Consider the following 22,846-nt stretch of genomic DNA (forward strand, 5'->3'; position numbering starts at 1 on the left):
AGTGGTTATTGGTCAGAGACAACTTTGTCTACTCAAGAGTTTCATGGGAGGGTAGAATCACATTGAATTTGAGCTTTTAAATTTAAAGAAGGGCAAAAATGAAGTGATTTCTTCATAGAGAATTAACCATCCTTGTTATCAAGGACGGCTGGGAAGGCTGGGGGGGAAGGTGGCTAGGGGGCCCGTTCAAACGCTCGCGCCCTCCCCGAGGGGGGGCGCCTCGCAGCGCGGGGGACACCCCCCGGGGGTTACAGGCCCCCCCCCAACAGCGCTCTCCAAATCCTGGGGCGAGGGAGCGAGACCTGTCGCCGCGCTCTCACCGCTCCCAGCACCCACCCCCGTGGGGGCTCTCCCAGGAGGGGGCCCCCCGCGCGGGGCGCACCGGTGTCTGGGGGGGCCGGGCTGCCCCACCCACGGCGCGACCGCTCCCCCCAACGGGGCGCGCGGGGCGGGGGGGGAGGGGGGGACTGTTCCCAGTGTGCCCCAGGCGGGTTGCGCCCTTGGGGGGTTCTTCGGCCAGCACGCCGGGCAGTAAAGCGAGCGCAGGGGGTCAGCGGGGATGTCGGCCACTCACCGGACCAGTCTTGAAACAGGGACCAAGGAGTCTAACATGTGCGAGAGTCAGGGGCTCGCACTAAAGCGGCTGTGGTGCAATGAAGGTGAAGGCCGGCTTCGCCGTGGGAGGTGGGATCCCGAGGCCTCTCCAGTGCGCTAAGGGCGCACCACCGGCCCCTCTCGCCCAGGGCGCCCTGTTGGTGGAGAATGAGTGCACGTGCTAGGGCCGGAAAGATAGTGAACTATGCCTGGGCAGGGCAAAGCCAGAAGAAACTCTGGTGGAGGTCCACAGCGGTCCTGACGTGCAAATCGGTCGTCAGACCTGGGTATAGGGGTGAAAGACTGCTGGTTTGGTGGTGATAAACTCCTTTAGACTTTGTCTGGGAAGCTCTTTATTTCACCATCTATCTTGAATGATAGCCTTGCTGGATAGAGTAGTCTTGGTTTCAGATCCTTGCTTTTCATTACCTTGAATACTTCATGCCATTCCCTTCTGGCCTGTAGAGTTTCTGTTGAGAAGTCAGCTGACAGTCTTATGGGAGCTCCTTTGTAGGTAACAGATTGCTTTTCTCTTGCTGCCTTTAAGATGCTCTCTTTGTGTTTAATTCTTGGCATTTTAATTATGATGTGTCTGAGCCTGGGCCTCTTTGGATTCTTCTTGCTTGGGACTCTCTGTGCCTCCTGAACTTGTGTGACTTTTACCTTGACCAGGTTAGGGAAGTTTTCTGCCATTATTTCTCATTCAGGCTTTCTATCCTTTGCTTGCTTTCTAGATCTTCTGGCACTCCTATGATGTGAATAGTTACATTTCATGTTGTCCCACAGCTGCCTTAGACTGTCCTCCTGTTTTTTAATTGTTTTTTCTTTTTGGATCTCTGATTGAGTGATTTTTTTTTTTACCCTGTCTTCTAATTCACTGATCGGATCCTCAGCTTCCTCTAATCTGCTGTTTATTCCTTCCAATGTATTATTTCTGCTATGTCATTCTTAATTTCCTTCAGAGTTTCTGTATCTTTTTTCATGCTGTTGAGCATCCTTACATTCAGTATTCTGAACTATATCTGATTGCTTATCTCCATTTCATTTAGCTCTTTTTCTGGAGACTTCTCTTGTTCTTTCATTTGGGGCTTGTTTTTTTGTCTCCCCATTTTGGCTGCCCGTTTGGGTCTGTTTCTATGTGTTAAGTAGAGCTGTTAGGACTCTCAGTGTTTTTGGAGGGTCTCTGGTACAGGCCAATGTCAGATGCAGTTTTTGACTGACCCTCAGTACCCTGTTTGGAGCTATCAACAACCCTCCACTTGATGTCTCCTCTGTTGGGGCTGGGTGTGTTTGGACAGGACCAAGATGCACACCATAGTCTGCTTTTCCAAGGCCCTGGTCCAGAAGCAGAACAGGCAAAGACTCACAGCACTCTGAGGTCTGCTTCTGCCTGCAGGCTGATTAATCTGATTCTCTTAATGAGTCTCAGGCTGTAGAAACTCCACAGGGTGGGGCAGCTGGTTGTTATCAGTCTCTTACAGAGCCTCAGGCTCTAGAAACTCCTTAGGGTAGGGCGAGAGGTTTTCCAGCAGGGTGGGGGCAATTGCTTTCCCCTCAGGCAAAAGCAGCTCAGAAGGTAAATGTCTGCCTGAGAAAGATATCCTCTGCTCTATGGGAGAAAGACCCAGCACAGGGATCCAGATTGCCACCTTCTGAGCTCTATCTTCAGAGTCCACAATCCTGGCTTCTCCTCACACAGCTCCAGTCCACTCTGCCCTCCCTCTGCTGCACATGAAACTTTGTGTGTTGACTGTTTAAGAGGTGGCTTGCATTTCCAGCCGTCTCTCCCTGGCAGACAGAAACCCTGCTGCTTTTCACAGCCAGATGTTATGTGGGCACCTTTCTCAGTGCTGGTGCTCTGGGCTGGGAAGCCCAGCCTGGGGTTAGGCCCCAGAGTCCTCAGAGGGAACCTCCACATCTGAGGTAACCCTCCAGACCTTCAGCTGCTGCCTGTGGGAGCCCAGCCAGCCTTCTCGCGTCCGCACTTCCTACCAGTCTCTATGTGGTCTCCCCTTTTCCTCCTTGGTTATGAGGGTGCTCTCCAGCTCATCTTCAGTTGATTATTCAGGATGTTTTTTCTATGTTTTAGTTGTAATTCAGTTTGGTCCTGGGAGGGTGTCAGTGTAGCTTCCACTCAGTCTACCACCATCTTTAATCTCCAGTTTCACAGCTTTTTGAAAAATTGTCAGAGTCATGTTAACTTTGCCCTGAGACAAATTCCCATTATAGATCTTAGTAAGAAATTAGTGGTAAAAAGTTAATTTTAAAGGCAACTTAATTCTACCATGTATGTTTCATATATTTGCATAGTTCTACTAGACATATCAGCCACATTACTGTTTAACTCTTCAAATACATATGGAAAGATATATAATAGCATAAGCAAATAGAATTATCAGACTCTCATAAAGCCATACTTCCTTGGCTAAGGTACAAACTGAGAACTTCTAAAATTTAATTTAAAAGAGGGGCATTCACAAAGTCACAAATTGGTAGTTCTTTATACAGATTGTGGTCAAGCCAGCAGGGCCACAGGCTCAGGGAGAGCCCCAAGAATGAGCTGTGGAGACCCCGTCTGTTTCCAGAGCGCTGCAGAGCAGACTCTGATTTGTAACATTGTTGCATCGGGGAAGGGGCGAGTCCCTGCCTCCCCTCACGGTGCTGGGGGGGGGGGGGCACTGGCAGGCCAGGTTAGCAGGAATGTCAGTTCTAGCTCCCCACAGGGTGGTAATGCTTAGAGAAGTGACAGGGCAGCCAGGTTTCTATCCTTTTTGTTTCTTATGTTTAAATTGTGAAGCATTGAAAGGACAAAGAAACTAAGCAGAGTCTGGGCTTGGGTAGTAAGTTATACAGGCTTTTCAGCCCTGAGTCCCTTAACCCTGGAGATAAGGGCGTCTCAGCGCCTCTTCCCACCCCCAAGCAGGGAGGCACCTGTCACGGGGGATCCCTTCCTGCCCAAGGACACAGAGGAGGGGTCAGTGTCAGGTAAATAATCAAGATGCCGTGGCAGGTATTTCGCAGCTGCCGCCCTGAGCCCCAGCATTTGCCTTTCTTGGTTTTGCCTTGAAAGGAAGCGCGACGTGTCTGGCACACAGATGTCCCAGTTCTGGTTGGGATCTCTGCTCTGCTTCTTTTGCTTTAGGGAATGAAAGAATGTCCTTTCACATTATAAAATCTATTTTTGTACTTAGGTGTATAAATGGGAGCATTTGGGGTTACGAACATACGTTAACCTTACAAGGAAACAGTGACAGCTCTGGGAACAGAAGATATTAGGGTGGAATGGACTTGGAACCATAAGTATGAGGAGCTGGGGGGACAGTCATAGAGGAGCGATGGGAAGGATTGGAGAGTATGGAAGGTGTTCCAAGAACAGGGAGACACGATTTCATAACACGGCATCTGAACACCATTTTACCAACACCACGCCGCCTGGAGGAAGCAGCAGGGACCTGGGGGCGTCTGGAAGTCAGGGAGCGGGGAGACCCTGCAGCTGTGAGTTCAGAGTTGAGGCAGCAGAGTGCGGGTTCTACACTGTAAGAGAATAAAAGCGAAAGGGCTAAATATGTAACTAATAGAGGCTTTAAATGTTATAGCGGCTTCTTTCTTAATACCTATTTTAATGCATTTGTCTATCACAGAATCATGCTGTCTTGCAAATGTGAGATTCCTGTCCTTTTAAAAGAAAGTAACAAGATCTTTTTCAAAAAAGGTTTTTCTTTTGACAGGCTGAGTGGGATGGGAAAGTGAACTGAGTGAAACAAAATTTTCCAATATTTTTTGAGGGAGGAGTTTTCAGCCTAAAATCCCTCTGAAACCGACCCCCGTCCTGTTCCTGTCCTTGTGCTTCCCCTCCATGCTGGTCTCTCCGTACTTATGCTCCATCCAAAATTATGTCGCTCACAACAGCAGCCTCTCTGTGATCACTGGAACACATTCTGTGCTCGAAATTCATTGTTGACATGAAGACAAGAAAACTTAAGGGAGGAAATAAAGGGGTTATTTTCTATCCAAATGACATACATTTTTCTCTCTTAACTAGATATAGTTAGAAAAATGAAACAAAAATAACCACTTCAGAAGTGCTCTGTTTGTTTAGTCTTCATGCCAATATTTTGCCTTTCTTCTGGACAACAGCGGCAGGATTAGAATTAGAGGTCGGTTTGGCTTTTACTTTTTTTAAAAAGAAAAATTTTGAATCCTGGTCAAATAGTATCACAGTTGAGACAAAAGTAAATACCACAAAACTATAAATAATTTATTAGTTTTGCTGAATATAAATATAAGTATAACAGTTTGAACGGCTATTAAAAGCTGATGTAGTAAAACAAATATTCTGTGAATGATTACAAGCTTGATCTTATATTTTGAAGAAAACGTGTAGGGTGGAGCTTGAGGACATGGGCTTCAGGGTGGATGCCCCAACATGTGTCCCCACTCCACCACCTCCTGGGGACCTCAACTAAATTACATAATCTCTCTCCCTCAGCTTTCTTTATGTTTTGAAGATCAAAGTACTTAAAACACTGCTCAGTACATAATAGATATTCAGTATCAGTTGGGGCTTTTTAAATTAACAAACACCTTCTGTGGCATGAGGAATAGAGTCCTTTGTCTCTGACCCTCAGGTGTTCTGCCAGCACCTGTGAGGCTATGACTGGCTGGCTACCTGGTTACCTGGGTGCAATGTCAGCCCCTTCACAGTTGTTGACAAAGATGGAGAAATGGAAACAAACAGAGTGAACTGTTTCCAACTGTTTGGTTTATGAAGAACAGACACAGAGCTGGTGGAGGGTGTGGCATAGAGGGAGTGTTTTATTAGGGAAAGATTTTATAAAGTACAATCTTTATAAATATTGATGAGAAGGAGCCACTTGAGAGGGAACAGTCACATCTATACAAGGGAAGGAAAGTGGGGAAAGGCCAATATAAGGCAGAAAAAGACGGGAGTCTCAGCATAGGTAAGAGGAATTGGACAAACACGGAGGAACTGCCTCGTTTATTTATAACAAAACAGAGTGCAGGGAAATAGGCATAAACAGGCAGTTGGTTCATTTTGTGTGTTTTTTAAAATTTATCTTTATTGTTGAAAGTATTATAGATGTCCTCTTTTTTCCCATTCACCCTCTACTCCGCCCCCGCCCCTCTCCAGGCCTTCACCCCACTATTGTTTGTGTCTATGGGTTATGCACATATGCATATAAGTTCTTAGGTTAAACTCTCCCCACCCACCCCCGCCTTCCCTCTGAGATCCCTCAGTCTGCTCCATGCTTCTATGTCTCTGGATCTATTTTGTTCATCGGTTTATTTTGTTCATTAGATCCCACATTTGAGTGAGATCATGTGATACTTGTAGTTCTCTCTCTGGCTTATTTCACTCAGCATAGTACTCTCCAGACTCCACCATGCTATCTTAGAGGGTAAGGGAGCCTTTTGTTTACAGCTGCATAGTACTCCGTGCTGTAAATGTACCACTATGATGACACCTTGCATGGCAAAAGAGACTTTGCAGATGGGATTAAATTTAAGGACCTTAAAATGGAAGATTATTCTGGGTTATCCAGGTGGCTAGGCCTAATCATGTGGGTCCTTAAAAGCAGTGGTCAGAGGGAAAATGAGATGGGCCAGAGAGATGAACGTTGCTGACTTTGAAGGTGGAGGAAGGGGCCAGGAGCCAAGCGGTGTGGGTGCATCTAGCAGCTGGAAAAGCCAGGGAAACAGATTCTCTCCTAGAGCCTCTAGAAAGAGAAGCAATCCTGTTGGCATGTCTTCTCACCTACAGAACCATAGGTGATAAGTCTGTGTTATTTTAAGCCACTGAGTTTGCAATAATGTCTCATGGCAGCAATAGAAAACTAATACAAATACAATAAATTCTCTTTACTGACAGATTATATGTGGAGAAATAGAGGAAGATAAGGAAGGGTAGCTTTCAAAGTTTTGTCAGAATATCTAGGAAGAAGCTTTCCCAGAAGACTCACCAAAGTCATTGCTCCAGGATGGGCCCAGGCCCTGGCGAAGCCAGCTCTGGCATGGAGGTGGCACTGCTCTGAGGCCCCATGAACATTGTCTCTGGTGCTCTCGGTGGAATCTGCCTCATCTGAGGAATGTGGGCTGGAAAAGGTCTAATAGAAAAGAGGGGTGGGGTGCTTAATAATGTCCACAACGGAATACTGCTAACCCCATGAAAATCTATACATTGTCTGAGATGACTATAATAAATAATACTTTGGAAAATAAAGACCATCTTTTGTTTGGCAAGAAGTGAGCAAGGTAGAAATCTATCAAGATATTGCTCTAATGTTTGCCAAACACATGATAAAATCTCTCCATTTATTTCATGAATATTTATTAAGCCCCTTCTATGTGCTGCTGCTCCCAAAACCGCCCCTGCTCTATCCTGACTTTGATCAACGACCACACACACTTTCGCACTGCGTTCAGGGGCAGGGCTAACTAAGCATAGGAGGGAGGGGAGGGTCCTGGCTGCAGACACACTGAGCAGGTGAGTACACGGCCCATCCATGATGTTATAGGCGAGTGTGGCTGAAACAGAGAGGCTGAGGCTGGCAACAGGATGAATCCAGACCCAGGGACAAGCCAGACCAAGCAGCGCCTTGGACGCTGTGTTAAAGATTTTGGCCTTGACCCTCCCTCCCTCCCTCCCTCCCTCCCTCCCTCCCTCCCTCCCTCCCTCCCTCCCTCCCTCCCTCCCTCCCTCCCTCCCTCCCTCCCTCCCTTTCTTTCAATCTAACAGGTTGCATAATTTTTTTCTAAAGAGACATTTTCAGTGTATTTTTTTTTTTTTTAGAAATTTACAGTTTCTAGTTATTTTGTAACAGTTATCTTGGCATAATTTTTCCACCCACATTTTATTTGTATTACAGCTGAAATATTTTACTACTCTTTTTAGAAAAACACGAGCTTTTTAAAAAAATACCTGTATTGAAAAGTATGGTACTGCAGTATAAAACCAAATGCTTAGATCTAGAACTTAGCCAGTTATATTAATATTCCTCCAAGGCCAAGGCAGTAACTGGCCAGCCATGTTATTACTGTGTTTTAATTCAGCACTTTGGGGTTTCATATGGAAATAAGCATTTCTTTAAATCCACTTTGAAAATGAAAAGCGGCTTACTGATATTTTGGATGTTGTTAGAGAACTCAAAATCTTTACATATAAACAAAGGAAAGGTAGTTAAGATAATTATCTCGAAATTCAAGTTCAATCAGAGGAAAATGGGACAATGGGGCATTTTTATCTTTGGCAGGGCAATAACTAAAACATCTAGTGTTTACTATTCCACTTTGTAAAGTTTTACCCAACTCTGTTTTTAAAATTTATTCTATAAGTTCCCAGTGTCTTCCATTCTGCAGTAGAAAATTGATTTAAAATGTTCAATTTAGATTTCTAAAATCAGTTAATTCTGAACAAAAGTGTCAGTCAGAGGGCACTAGAAAGTATTGTTCACATGTATAAATGCAGACCTCTCAAAGTTTTACTAAAAAAAAATTTTTTTAAAGACTTTGTACTACATCATTGTGTTTTTATTGGGTTTGCAATATTTTTATAGTAACCTTTATGAACTTGGCTTAAGTGCAAGTTATTTGAAAAGATATCTTTGTACACAGTAGGTGAGGTTTTTAATAGAAGACATGAGACTTTGTATATCTGCACTAAACATTTAAAAGTACATTCTTTTCTAATGTTACTGGGAATTTTAATTTCCCTTTAAAATGTCAAAAAGATACAGTGTGCATAATATTAGTTCTAGTTGCACCGGTGCCTAATGGAAATATTTTTTAAAGCAGGTTTCAATAATAATTATCAGTATACTGTCAGTCCCTGCTGTGCACCTGCAAACCCGTCCAGGGTGCATATTAAATTACATAAAGGAATGAGATATTTACTGTTATTCTTTCCGTATACATTATTGGTTGGAGCAGTGTGCCATCAAATTTTTTGCTTTGATGGGGAAAAAACTTTTCTTATTTGATGGAAATAAAATATTTTCTTGTATGAAATATATTAAAATGCCAATTAAACTGATATCCTGAAACGAGAAAAAACAACAACCTGGTAATTCCTTTAGTTTATATTATATGGAATAAGGTTGAAAATTATTTTCAAGTATTTCCATCTCATACACAAGCCCCATTTAGAAACTGTTATTGCTTATGGATAAAGATAAAGGTCACCATGCTACGTTGTCAGAGTGTAGTTATACATTACTCAGGCCACCAGCCCCCACTACAAACGGAAAAGGTCAAGACCCACAGATAAACTGACTGTAGACGAATAAATGAAACGTTCTCCGGTAAAAGCTCAGGGTCTTGTGGAATTCGGCCCCTTGCACTGTCCGCGGCGGGACGCGGCGCCTTCGCAGCCTGGCCTGGCCAGCTCGCCCTGGCCGGCGGGCCGGGCCAGCCAGCTGGGGGCCGTGTCCACACTCCGCCTCAGTGGTATCAAGCTGGAAGTTATCTATGGCAGGAGTATTTACACTATAAATGCTGGCAAACGCAGCAAATCGGGGCTCTTTTTTCCTGGCCAGCCAGCTGTCCAGCTGCCTCAGCACCCCACTGACTGGCCACTCCACAGGCCACACTCCCATTTCTGCTCCTACAGAAAAAAGGGGGGTGTTGAGGCAGATCCTCACCCACCCACCCAAAACTGGATGTGAATCTTTTCTGCGTGAACATTATGACCGTGGTTGTCTTCTGACCAGCCTACCTCTATTTAATTGCATGTTTTGATCAGAGAATGTCTCTCTGGGCTGTGGCTGATCTGCACACAACCCGGGCGATGGGGAAACCCGACCCAGGCACAGCGCTGAGGGGCAGCTGGCAGCCCCAGCACAGCTGTGTGGCCAAGCAGAAGGCTCGGCAGGGTCAAATCTAGGGACGGGGCCACCAAGGCTGTCGCCTGGCTTATGGACTATGTTTTAAGTTAACTTACAAATGTTTATTGATTTCAGGCTACTGAAAATATTTTCATTGCCAGCTCATAGCTTTACAAGCTGAAAGGAGAGAAAAATATCAGGCTGTCCTACATGATACCAGTATTTCATTACTAGCACTTCTGGTAATAGATGTGGCCAAGGAGAAGATAAACCGATGTACAAATTATGGCCTCGAGGTTATTGCCGGACTGCGGATATTTGGTAACGCCTATTTTTCTGCCCAACCCTTAATTTTTGGTGTTCCTTGGGGTTCTTTCCAACAGCCTGTTCTCCCATCACCTTGGACAATGTCTCCACCCCATGGCTTCAGCGACCCTTCATGCCAACCAGGCCCGTCTCCATCTCCAGTTCAGAGCATCTCCAGTTCAGAGTACAAGGTCCCACGTTTAGTTGCTTGCCTAACACTCGTACCTTAAATTCTGTCTATCCAAAAAAGGAACTCAGTCCTTCTCCAGACCTTCTTTTCTTCCTAAGTTTCCAACCTTGGCAAGCGACACCACCCTCTCCTGCACCGCCCACGCAGCCAGTCACCGCGCCTGCCTGCCGTGCGCTCCGCTCTCTCCACCCCAGGATCACTGACCAGGCCACCAGGCCCTCTCAGAATGCTAGCTGGCTTTCCTGCCTTCATTTTTCCACTTTATAGTCAGAAAAATCTTTCTAAAACATAACTCTGATCTTCTCGGCCTAAATTTTTTCAGTGGCTTATTAATACCATGATGATAAAGTGAACTAGTGAGTCCCTCAGATAGGGCCTCAGCAGACATCAGGAAAAACCATCATCAGGTGTGTCTTGGGAGCTGGGTATGTTCAAGCCCAGATGAAGGTAAGTCTGTGCTTTCTGCCCCCTTTCCCAAGTTCCAAAGCATTTTGAATTTTCAAACTTTTGGAGCATGTTTAAAATAAGAATTTCAATGGCAGAGGAGAGCTCACTTATAAAGAAACCTTACCGCCCACCCCCCCACATGCAAGCCCAACACATTATTGCGACTGACTTGTGACTTGGAGGTTTGACCCAAATCATGACTTTTCTATTTCTTTTTAGCACAAAGGTCCCGGCAGCCATATTTGGTAATCCAGAGGCATTTCTCCAGTCTTGGCTCAGGATATTTTGGGGGCCCCTAAGAGTAATTTTAGTTACTATTTTTATCCCTGGAATCTTAGGGGTGAACAAGATCAAGCAAAACCATGGCCCCCAGCCAGGCACCAGAACTACTACAGTGTCAAGGACGACTTCCCCCCGTGGTGGCAGGAAAGCCTCAGAACCATGCCCAAGCCCCTTTTCAGATAAAAAGATCTCTTTATGTCAGACCTAAATTTAAGACTTGGTTCTGCCATTTACTAACTGTACAATTTGTATGAGTCATACACACATCTCTTTAAACTCCAAGACCCTCACCTGTAAAATAGGGTAATTGTTATATTATTGCACATCTTATCTAGTGCCTTACCCATAGCAAACTCTCAATAAAGGCTACTCATTATTAAATACAAGTGTTCACACATAAGAGAGGATGATCTTCACTATACACGGAAAGCTCATACATTGAGAGCCATAAAAGAAATAATTATTTTATTGTTGCCAAAAGATAGAGAAATACAAGGAAATTCTGTTGCAGTGCTGTGATTTCCAATTCCTCATGATTAAATCTTTGTGATGTGTCTTATGGATTTCAACTCGTAGTGGTTCATGAAATGATCATAAGAATAAGGGATGAAGAATCTAAGGAGTTGAAGAGAACCTTCTGTGTGAGATGCTAGGTGTCGTTAAACACCTGTTGCCACAATACAGTGCACTTTCTGCTGCACCTTTACCTTAGTAAACCCAAGTGCGGCATCACACTCACCAGTGCATACACAATTCTGCTCCGCTTTGGACATTTACAAAGCAAAGATAATTCTGGAAATACTTTTCTAACTTTTACTTTATTTTATAGGCCAAGAATATTATGTTATGTTTATAGAATCACAAACAGTATCTTGCTTTGATTCCAAAGTGAAATTTCAGACTAATCTGCTGGTTTATGTTGTGTAATGTTTTCACTATGCACTAAAAATGTCTCACTGAAATAAATATAATTGTACACTAGTACTCTCACATAAAATACCGAGTACATGCCAAGACACATGGGTACATTCTATATACAGGCAGGTCATATAAGCCAGTAAAGATTATTAGTGTTTAAAAGAATATTAGTAATATCTTCATAAAGTCTTATCTTTTTAGTGTGTACAAACATGCTAAAACCTATTATGATCTTGAGTAATATTTATTTTATCATCTTCAATTACCTGGTTCCACCTGGGTTTCTCTTTCCTATTTCCTTTTCTTTCAAGTACTTCTCTCTGCCTGAAACACGAAAGTTTCTCAGATCGGGTGTTTAAGGCTATGAATGTCTAATGAGCTATGGTGTTGTAACTGCTGCCTTCTAGTGCACTTCCAAACTGGTTCTCCCACATTTCCTTCATGGTCAGTTTTACTTTCAGACATTCTTATAAGATGCTCAGATACAGCTGATGTTCGCCAAATACAGCCTTCCCCAGGCATTTCTCCCTTCTTCCAGTTGTAGGAGCTATTTCTTCAGAGCTCCAGGACTGGCAGCCTTATAGTCACAGCTGCCTTCCCAGGTCCAGGGCCTGGTGTGCTCCAATGCACTCCTGTCCAGCCACCGGGCATCTGTACATCTGCATGTCACAGGGGACATAACAGGTACCTGGTGCTCTGGAGTGTATGAGGCTCTTGAGTCTTGATACCTGCTTCTGACAGCAACACCTGCTTTCTTCTAATTAACAAATTTGGTTTATGAGAATTTGAAAACATTTCTGCCTGAATATCTCCAGTACACTCTCATTTTTGAAGGTTGGCTACTCCAACTGTCCAGTTATGATCACGAAGAGCATCTGTACAGTGAACAAGTGACAGGAACAAGAAAGAATTGCACTTGCCATCTACTCTCAACGCCTGCCCTATAGATCGGGCTGCGCCTTGGTTTTCCTGTCTGTGTCAATTTAATCTAATTCTCAAAGAGGTAAGCCACTGTCAGATAAGGTTTAAAAAACATCTTAACATTGATTAAATTTAAGTAAATGTGGTTATACAAATATATTAAAATTAATATATTTACTTGGAATATTTATTATATTTATTTATCTTTATATACATTTTCCAGGAGATAGAATAAACTGTTAACAGTGGTGATCTCTGAGTGGTAGGGATATGTTTATTTAATTACTTTTGCTTAATTTATTTTCTACAATAGAGTGAATGTACACTAATAATAAAAAGGTTATTATAATCTATGCTAATTTATGCATCCTTCCAGCTCCCTGCCTTGCAGAAAAGTTTAACTTTAATTAAATATGTTAAAGAACAATCCTCCTATGTCCTAGACAAATGTTTTTATCCATACTGAAAATTAATTCCCTTTTGAGAATAAATAAAAGCAACTGACATAAGAATATTTGAATCCAGTCAGTGGAGCCTCTTATCGAATCCCAGTTAACTATGATCTAATTGTTGACCAGAAGAAAATTAGCCTCCGATACAAAGAAACTTTGAGGAAGAATTAATGATGGCAAGTCAATCCCAGAAAAAAACAGAGATGGAAAGAAATGATAAAAGAATACTATGACCTTATGTGTGAATTCACTCTAAACTGATATTTCTTAAAGATAAATCTAAAACTTAAAAAATAATTCATGGAAGAAATAAGGAAAAATCAGTTAAATAGGATTACTTCTAATCTATGAAGACTAAAATCTAAGATGTTTTTACATGTAAAAACTCAGGGCTACTTACACACTAAATAATCTAAAATTAAATTCCTATGTCCAATAATTGTCTTTTAGAAATCTTGTTCCAAGCGTTTTTGTGGGGGGTTTTGTCTGCAATAGAGGATAGTTTTAATAAGAGAGATGAAGAGGATGATGTTGCTCAAAAGAATTGGGAATTAAGAAAGCTAACAACAAAGGAAAAGCTGGGGAAACTAGTAAACTGGTGGCAGAAAGAGCGTGCCAGAAGATTTAAAAGGAAGGAAAACAGGTATGTTAAGGAATTCAATCCCATTCAAAAGGGAAGGCCATCGAATCTGTTTTATGTTTTGCCTGCAGGTGGCAGCTTTCCGGTGTGTTTCAGACGTCCTCATGTAGGCGTCTTTAGAACTAACTCAGACTATCAATTTAAAAAACAAAACAAAATAAAACAAAAAAGACCAAAATTTTATTTCATCCACTTCTCAATGTAGTACTAAAGTAGAATTTTTCAAAATACCTTTAATTCTAGGAAAAATATAAAGCAAATGCCTTCCAGGGGCATAACTGAAACAAAGTAGCAAAGATATGTGTATTTCTTCTATTATAGCAATTCTCAGTTACTTATTGAACTTCTTGGGGTTGTGTCTTGCTTTGCTTTGTTTTTTGTTTTTGTAAATTTTGAATTATCAGAACTCGTTGGTATGCTCTAGGCCAGATCATGAAATGCCAGGATTGGGTGGATGAGACACCACTATAGGAATTATATTTAAATATAAATTACGTTAAATATAAGATTCCAAGATGGCAGCAAATTGAATGGAAGCTACATGGACACTCTCCCAGGACCAAACTGAATTACAGCTAAAACAGAGAAAAACCATCCTGAATAATCAACTGAAAACGAGCTGGAGAGCACCCTCATAACCAAAGAGAAAAAGCGGAGACCACACAGAGACTGGTAGGAAGTGTGGACGCAGGAGGGCTGGCTGGGCCCCCACAGGGGCAGCAGCTGAAGGTCCAGAGGGAGACTTCAGCTGTGGGAGTTCCCACTGAGGACTCTGGGCCTAAACCCCAGGCTGGGCTCCCTAGCCCAGAGCACCAGACCTGAGACAGGTGCCCACATAACATCTGGCTGTGAAAAGCAGACGGGTTTCTGTCTGCCAGGGTGAGATGGCTGGAAATGCAGGCACCCCCTTGAAGAGCCAACACACAAAGATTTGTGTGCAGCCACGCACCTTCGGCTCTGGTGGAAGGAGAGCAGAGTGGACTAGAGCTGTGTGAGGAGAGTCCTGGATTACTGGCTCAGGGGAGATAGAGCTCAGAGGGCAGCCATCTGGATTCCTGTGCTGAGTCACTCCCCCATAAGGCAGAGGATGTCTTTCTCAGGCAGACCTTTACCAGCCATGCAGATTTTGCCTGGGGGAGAATCAATTGCCCCCACTCTGCTGGAAAACCTCTTGCCCCACCCTATAGAGTTTAGGTCTTGCTATGGCCTACAGCCTGAGGCCCATTAAGAGACTCAGGCTAATCAGCCTGCAGGTAGAGGCAGACATCTGGGTGCTTTGAGTTTTTGCCTGATTTGCTTCTGGACCTGGACTTCAGAAAAGGAGACTTTGGTATGAATCCTGGTCTTGTCCAAATGCATCTAGCCCCAGCAGAGGAGACCACAAGCCATGGATTGTTGACAGTTCCAAACAAGGTACTCAAGGCCAGTCACAAACAGTGTCTGATATTGGCCTGCACCAGAGACCCTCCAAAAAAACTGAAAGTCCTAGCAGATCTACCTAATACATAGAAATAAACCCAAACAGACAACCAAAATGGGGAGACAAGGAAAAAAAGAGCCCCAAATGAAAGAACAAGACAATTCTCCAGAAGAAGAGCTAAATGAAATGGAGTTAAGCAATCTATCAGATATAGAGTTCAAAATACTGATTGTAAGGATATTCAATAGCATGAGAAAAGATATGGAAACTCTGAAGGAAATGAAGAATGACATAGTAGAAATAAAGAATACATTGGAAGGAATAAACATCAGATTATAGGAAGTAGAGGATCAGACTAGTGAATTAAAAGATGGTAGGGAACAAAATCACTCAATCAGAGATCCAAAAGGAAAAGCAATTAAAAAAACAGGAGGACAGTCTAAGGCAGCTGTGAGACAACATAAAACATGACAATATTCACATCATAGGAGTGCCAGAGGAGGTTGAAAGCAAGCAAGGCTTAGAGAACCTGTTTGAAGAAATAATGGCAGAAAACTTCCCTAACCTGGTCAAGGAAAAAGTCACACAGGTTCAGGAGGCACAGAGAGCCCCAAGCAAGAAGAACCCAAGGAGGCCCACACCCAGACACATCATAATTAAACTGCCAAAAGTTCAAGACAAAGAGAGAATCTTTAAGGCAGCAAGAGAAAAGCAATCTGTCACCTACAAAGAAGCTCCCATAAGGCTGTCAGCTGATTTCTCATCAGAAACTCTACAGGTCAGAAGGGAATGGCATGAAGTATTCAAGTATGCAAAACAAGGATCTGAAACCAAGACTACTCTATCGAGCAAGGCTATCATTCAAGATAGATGGTGAAATAAAGAGCTTCCCAGACAAAAAATAAAAAGGCTGAAGGAGTTTATCACCACCAAACCAGCATTGCAAGAAATGTTAAATGGACTGCTGTAATTTGAAGAAATAGAGAGAGAAACATAGGCATAAAGAATTAAAATGGCAATAGATAAGTACCTATCAATAATAACCTTAAATGTAAATGGATTAAATGCTTCAGTCAAAGGACATAGGGTAGCTGAATGGACAAGAAAAAACATGACCCAAATATATGCTGTCTACAAGAGACCCACCTCAGAACAAAAGACTCATACAGGAGGAGAGTGAAGGGATGGAAAAATGTTTCCATGCAAATGGAAATTTAAAAAAGCTGGGGTAGCAAAACTCATATTTGACAAAATAGACTTCAAAATGAAGACCATAATGAGAGACAAGGTCAGTACATAATACTAAAGGGATTGACCCAACAAGAAAATATAACCCTGATAAACATAAATACACCCAATATAGGAGCACCTAAATTTATTTTTTTTTAAACTTCTAGAGGAATTTAAGGGGAAGAGTGACAGCAATACAGTCATAGCAGGGTACTTTAAGACTCCACTGACTTTCCTGGATAGGCCTTCCAGACAAAAAATCAACAATGAAACAGTGACCCTAAATGACACACTAGATCAGATGGATTTAACTGACATTTACAGAACATTTCACCCCAAAGCTGCAGAATATACATTATTCTCAACCGCCAAAGGGACATTCTGAAATATAGACCACATGTTAGGACAAAAAACCAGTCTCTACAAGTTCAAGAAGATTGAAATCATAACAAGCATCTTCTCAGTTCACAATGGCATGGAATTAAAAATCAACTACAATAAAAACACTAAAAAACATTTAAACACATGGAGGCTAAATAGCATGTTATTAAACAATGAAAGGGTTACCAAATAGATCAAGAAAGAAATAAAAAACTTCCCGAAACAAATGAAAATGAACACACATCAACCAAAATCTATGGGACACAGCGAAAGCAGTCCTGAGAGGAAAATTCACAGCATTACAGGCCTACCTCAGGAAAAAAACAAGAAAAACTTCTGATAGACTCTCTAACCCTTCAACTTAAAGACTTAGAAAGAGAACAATAGGAAAAGCCCAGAGTAAGTAGAAGGAAGGAAATCATAAAGATCAGAGCAGAAATAAATGACATAGAGACTAGAAAAACAATACAAAAGGTCAATGAAACCAAGAACTGGTTCTTTGAAAAGATAAACAAATTGATGAACCTTTAGCCAGACTCATCAAGAAACAAAGAGAGAGAAGCCAAATAAACAAAATCAGAAATGAAAGAGGTAACAACTCAACCAACAGAAATACAAAGGATTGTAAGAAAATACTATGAACAACTATATGCCACCACGCTGGACAACCTGGATGAAATGGACAAATTCCTAGAAAAATACAACCTTCCAAAACTCAATCAGGAAGAGTCAGAAAACCTGAAAAGGCCTATAACTGCTGATCAAGTTGAAGCTGTAATCAAAGGGCTCCCAGCACACAAAAGCCCTGGACAGGATGGCTTCACAGGGGAGTTTTAACATTCAAAGAAGAACTAACACCCACTCTCCTCGAACTATTCCAAAAAATCCAAGAAGAAGGAATACTTCCAAGCTCTGTTACTGGCACAAGAACAGGCATATAGATCAGTGGAACAGAACAGAGAACCCAGAAATCGACCCAAGCCATTACAATTAATATTTGATGAAGGATGTAAGAACATGCAATGGAGTAAAGACAGTCTCTTCAATAAATGGTGCTGGGAAAACTGGACAGGAACATGCAAAAAAATGAAACTACACCACCAACTTACACTATATACAAAAATAAACTCAAAATGGATAAAAGACTTAAATGTAGGATGTGAAACCATAAAAATCCTAGAAGAAAACAGAGGCAGCAAAATCTCAGACATCCCTTGTAGCAAAATGTTTGCTGATACATCTCCTCAAGCAAGAAAACAAAGGAGAAAATAAACAAGTGGGACTGCATCAAAATGAAAAGCTTCTGTACAGCAAAAGAAACCATCAACAAAATGAAAAGGAAGCCCACTATATAGGAGAACATATTTGCCAATGACACATCTGATAAAGGGTTAATTTCCAAAATACATAAGGAACTCATACAACTTAACAAAAGGAAGACAAACAATCCAATTAAAAAATGGGCAAAGGACCTGAATAGACACTTCTCCAAAGAGGACATACAGATGCCAAGAGACACATGAAAAAATGCTCAAAGTCATTAATCATCAGAGATGCAAATTAAAACCACAATGAGGCATCACTTCACACCTGTCAGAATGGCTCCATCAACAAATCAACAAAGGACGCCTGCTGGCGAGGGTGTGGAGAAAGGGGAGCCTGGTGCAGTGCTGGTGGGAATGCAGACTGGTACAGCCACTGTGGAAAACAGTATGGAGGGTCCTCAAATTAAAAATTGAGCTGCCTTTTGACCTGGTGATCCCACTTACAGGATTATATCCTAAGGATCCTGAAACACCAATCACAAAGTACTTATGCACCCCTATGTTCACAGCAGAGCAATTTACAATAGCTAAGATCTGGAAACAGCTCAAGTGCCCATCAGTGGATCAGTGGATAAAAAGCTGTGGGACATTCACACCATGGAATACTATGCAGCTGTGAAAAAGGATCCCTTGCCCTTTGAGACAGCATGGAGGGACCTGGAGAGTATTATGCTGAGTGAAATAAGCCAGGCAGAGAAAGACAAGGACCACATGATCTCACTCATATGTGGACTCTAATGAACAAAATAAACTGATGAACAAAATAGACCCAGAGACATAGAAGCATGGAACAGACAGAGGGATCTCAGAGGGAAGGTGGGGGTGGGGGAGTGGGTGGGGAGAGACTAATCAAAGAACTGACCTGCATAAATGCATAACCCAAGGACACAGACAATAGTGTGGGGAAGGCCTGGGAGTGGGGCAGATGCGGGAGGGGGGCAATGGGAGAGGAAAGGGGGGACATCTGTAATTCTTTCAACAATAAAGATAAATTTTTTTAAATGTTAAATATACACAAAGACCACTGTGTATTTTTTCCGGGATACCTTACATCTCTATGTAAGCATCAGGAGGGTGTATTAGAAGGGTGTATATTATGAGCCTTAACCTAGTGTCTGTGGAGAAGAGGGTATGGGGTTGAGGTAGAAGATGAAAGGGGAAGAATGAAGACTTAGATTTATCAGCAAGTTGTTCTGTAGCATCTGTCTTTTTGGTAAATAGCATTTTTAACATTTTCATGCTTGCTGTTATATCCTGAAATTTTGTTGAATGTACTTATTGCTGTTAGTATATTTTTGTAGATTTATTGGGATTTTCTATATGATTATATCACTTTTGAATAAGCACAAGTATTGCCTATTGCGAACTGGTGTATTTGTTATTTCTTTTTCTTGCCTTATTTCACCATCTAGGACCTCTAGCTAAATAGAAATTTGAGATCTGACACCATTTACCTGGTTCTTTGTTTTTAAACTTTATTAAAAATTTCTTTTTTAGCCCTAGCTGATTTCGCTCAGTGGTTGGAGCATCAGCCCACGGACCGAAGGGTCTTGGGTTTGATGGTGGTCAAGGAAGGGTACTTCAGTTGCAGGCTTTATCCCAGGCCCCAGTCAGGGCGCATGCAGGAGGCAACCCATCCATGTATCTCTCTCACATCGATGTCTGTCTCTCTTCCACTCTCTCTGAAAAGTAAAGAAAAATAATCCCTGAGTGAGGATTTAAAAAAATAATAAATTTCTTTTAAAAAAATTTAATATATTGGGGTAATGTTAATAACACTGTATGTTTCAAGTGTAAAATTCTGTATCATTTGTATATTGCCTTGTATGCTCACCATTCAATCGTTTTCTTCTGTCAGTAATTTGACCCCCTTTACCCTCTCCTACCTTCCCCGCCCCCCTTCCCTCTGGTGACCACCATGCTGTTGTCTGTGTCTATGAGTTTGTTACTTTCTGTTTTATATCCCACACATGAGTGAAATCATATGGTTCTTGTCCTTTTCTGTATGATTAATTTCACGTAGCATAATATTCTTAAGATGCATGCAGGTTGTTGCGAATGGCAATATTTCATGTGTTTTTATGTCTGAGCAGCATTCAGTTGTGTAATGTAACACTTTCTTTATCCCATCATGGTTCTTGATCTTAGCAACAGAGTATTCACTCCTTCATCATTAAGTATGACGGTAGCTGTAGGTATTTTATAGAAGTCCTTTATCAGATTGAGAAAGTTCCCTTATACTCCTAGTTTGCTGAAAATTTTTATCGTTCATAGTTGTTAAATTTTGTCAAGTACTTCTTCTGCATCTATTGAGAGGATCGTACGGTTTGTCATTTTAAATTTATTGATATGGTGAACTACACTGATTCTCAAACGTGAACCAAATTGACATTCCTGGGGTAATCCATTTCAGCTATAAGGTATTATCTTCTTTTATATATTATTGGACTCGATTAGCTGACATTTTGCCTAAGATACTTATGTGATATATTGGTCTTAAGTTGGATTTTCTTGAAATATGTTTGTTTGATATTAGAATCTGTAATTCTGTTCTCATAAAATGAGTTGGAAACTGTTTCTTTCTCCTCTATTTACTAAAAATTGTTTGATTAGAATTGGTATATTTCTTCCTTAAATGTTTGGTAGACTTCACCAGTGAAACCATCTGAGCGTTAAGTTTTCTTTGTAGGAAGGTTTTTAACTACAATTAAATTCCTTTAATAGATATATGTCTATTCAGTTTACCTCTCTTCTTCAGTGAACTTTGGTAGTTTGGGTGTTCCAAGGAATTTTTCCATTTCATTTAGGTTGTCAAGCTTATCATAAAGTTGTTCACATTTGCTTATTTCCCTTTTAATGTCTGTGAGATCAGTAGTGAACCTCCAAATACTTATTATTTTTTAATGTACTCTTTTTATTGCTAAGAAAAAGTTGTAAAATCTCTTGGTTGCAGCAGTTTCTGTTGTGCTTGATTTAATCTCCTATTATTTTATAAATTTAGTATAGCCTATGTGTACAGTGTTCATAAAGCCTACCGTCGTCTACAGTAATGTCCTGGCCTTCACTCACCACTCACTCCCCGACTCAACAGACCAACTTCCAGTCCCACAAGCTCCACTCCTGGTAAGCACCCTACACAGGTCTATCAACTTTATCTTTTATAGCCTACTTTTGCTGTACTTTTTCTATGTTTAGATACACAAATACTTACCATTATATTATAATTGCCTACAGTAACGTCCTGCACAGGTTTGTAGTTCAGGAGCTATGGGCTGAACCAGGTGGCCTAGGTGCTGGGTGGGCTGCACCATCTGGTTTGTGTAACTACACAGCACAATGTCCCGGCAATGACAAAATCGACTCATACTGCATTTCTCCTACCGTGTCCTGTTGTTAAGCGGTGCATGACTAATTCCTCTAGGAGTCCTCTTTCTATGTGTAAAATCAAGGAGTTTAGACATCCCTTCCGGTGATGAGGTTTCTCCCTGCTAATTCTGCCTAATAGCAGATAATTCAACTATTTTTAAAAATTTAAAGCTACATTACAATGAGGGTAAAATTCAAATTTGGTGAAAAATTGCATAATAAATTCCAAAAACCTCTTATATGAGCTTGGTAATTTAACACATTCCTAGGAAAAATTAAGTGTCTCAACTCAACTTATAATCTACCCACATTCAAGTTCTCATCACTTTCTAAATGTCTCATTTGTCATCAAACTTAACTGTGTTTTGTATCAATTAGGCCAGGTTAAAAACGTGTGTGTGTTTTCTCATTAGAGAAGTATTAAGTGATCACTGTAGAAAAATTGAGGAGTATAAGGAAAAATCTCCCCAAATCAACAATCGAGATAATTACCGATAATAGTTTTGTATTTGCCATCTCGTTTTCATTTTCTCTGGGGGTATACATAGGACAGAATGTATATGTGCATGTAAGAAGTATATGCTGTTTTAAACATGATTTGGAGCCCATTACATATAATTTTCTATACTGATTTTTTTCATGCAAGATGACTCAGCAGCGTTTTACCGTGTTACTCAAGTGTTTTTAAAAACCATTTCTGATGGTTACATAACATTGCAAACACAGCAGCGAATTTAACTACCCTTCCACTGCTGAGCATTAACGTGTCTGACTCTCCGTAAACGTTCCCCAGGCCTCGCCGGCCTCAGCCCGGCCGCCGGGAGCACCGGGGGCACCGGGGGCACCGGCCCTGCGCGGGCGGGAGGCGCTTCGCCCTCAGCTCTGCCCCGGGACCAGCGAACGGCCTGAATCTGCCCTGTTCTTACTGGGGAAGGCGATTGATTCTTCAACCACCCGTCCTGCTTCTGAGGATGACGCGGGACCCTGAGAGCAGCTTTCCTCCTCCTCTAAGTCCTCGCCCGAGGATGTATTTCATCGCTTTCGGGGGGGAGGGCGGCCAGACGCCCCGGCCCCGCCCCTGAGCCGAACCAGCCGGGGCCCAGGCTCCCGTTTAAGGTGCCGCCAGAACGCCTACTGGAGAACGCGCTCACCTGGCGGGTCCAGTTGCATTTTTTAAATGAGACTTTTTACTCTGAGGTAACTGTGGAATCACACGCAGCTGTAAAGAAGAAATAGAAAGCACTTGCACGCTTTACCCCGCTTCCCCCACGGCGACCGCCGGGACACCGCAGCGCGCTCGCAGACGGGAGCCGGACGCGGGCTCTCCGCCGCACGGGCCGCCCCCGCCCGCTTCCTGTATCCCGTCATTTCCGGGAGAAGAGCTTCCCGGTCGCGTCGCCTTCCAACCAACCAACCAACCACCCACCCACAGCCAGAAACCCAGCGCCTCGCGGGAGCTGGCGGCCCACCCAGGAGCCGGCGGAAATGACGTCAGAGCTGTTCCGGAGGAGGCGGGCCTCTGGCGGCGCGTCCT

The 22,846-nt window shown here is 42.4% G+C and overlaps 1 long non-coding RNA gene across 1 annotated transcript; it reads right to left on the reverse strand.

Annotated features, from left to right (window-relative positions):
* Window positions 1-1,424: 1,424 nt before the first annotated feature.
* Window positions 1,425-22,675, reverse strand: LOC308556530. The gene is made up of 3 exons (XR_013998718.1): window positions 22,464-22,675; window positions 6,576-6,719; window positions 1,425-4,128 (listed from the first exon to the last, which is right to left on the reverse strand). It is a non-coding gene; the product is annotated as an uncharacterized lncRNA (long non-coding RNA).
* Window positions 22,676-22,846: the final 171 nt, after the last annotated feature.

The sequence above is a fragment of the Miniopterus schreibersii genome (assembly GCF_964146895.1).
Source record: "Miniopterus schreibersii genome assembly, chromosome: 4".
In the NCBI taxonomy this organism is placed as follows: Eukaryota; Metazoa; Chordata; class Mammalia; order Chiroptera; family Miniopteridae; genus Miniopterus; species Miniopterus schreibersii.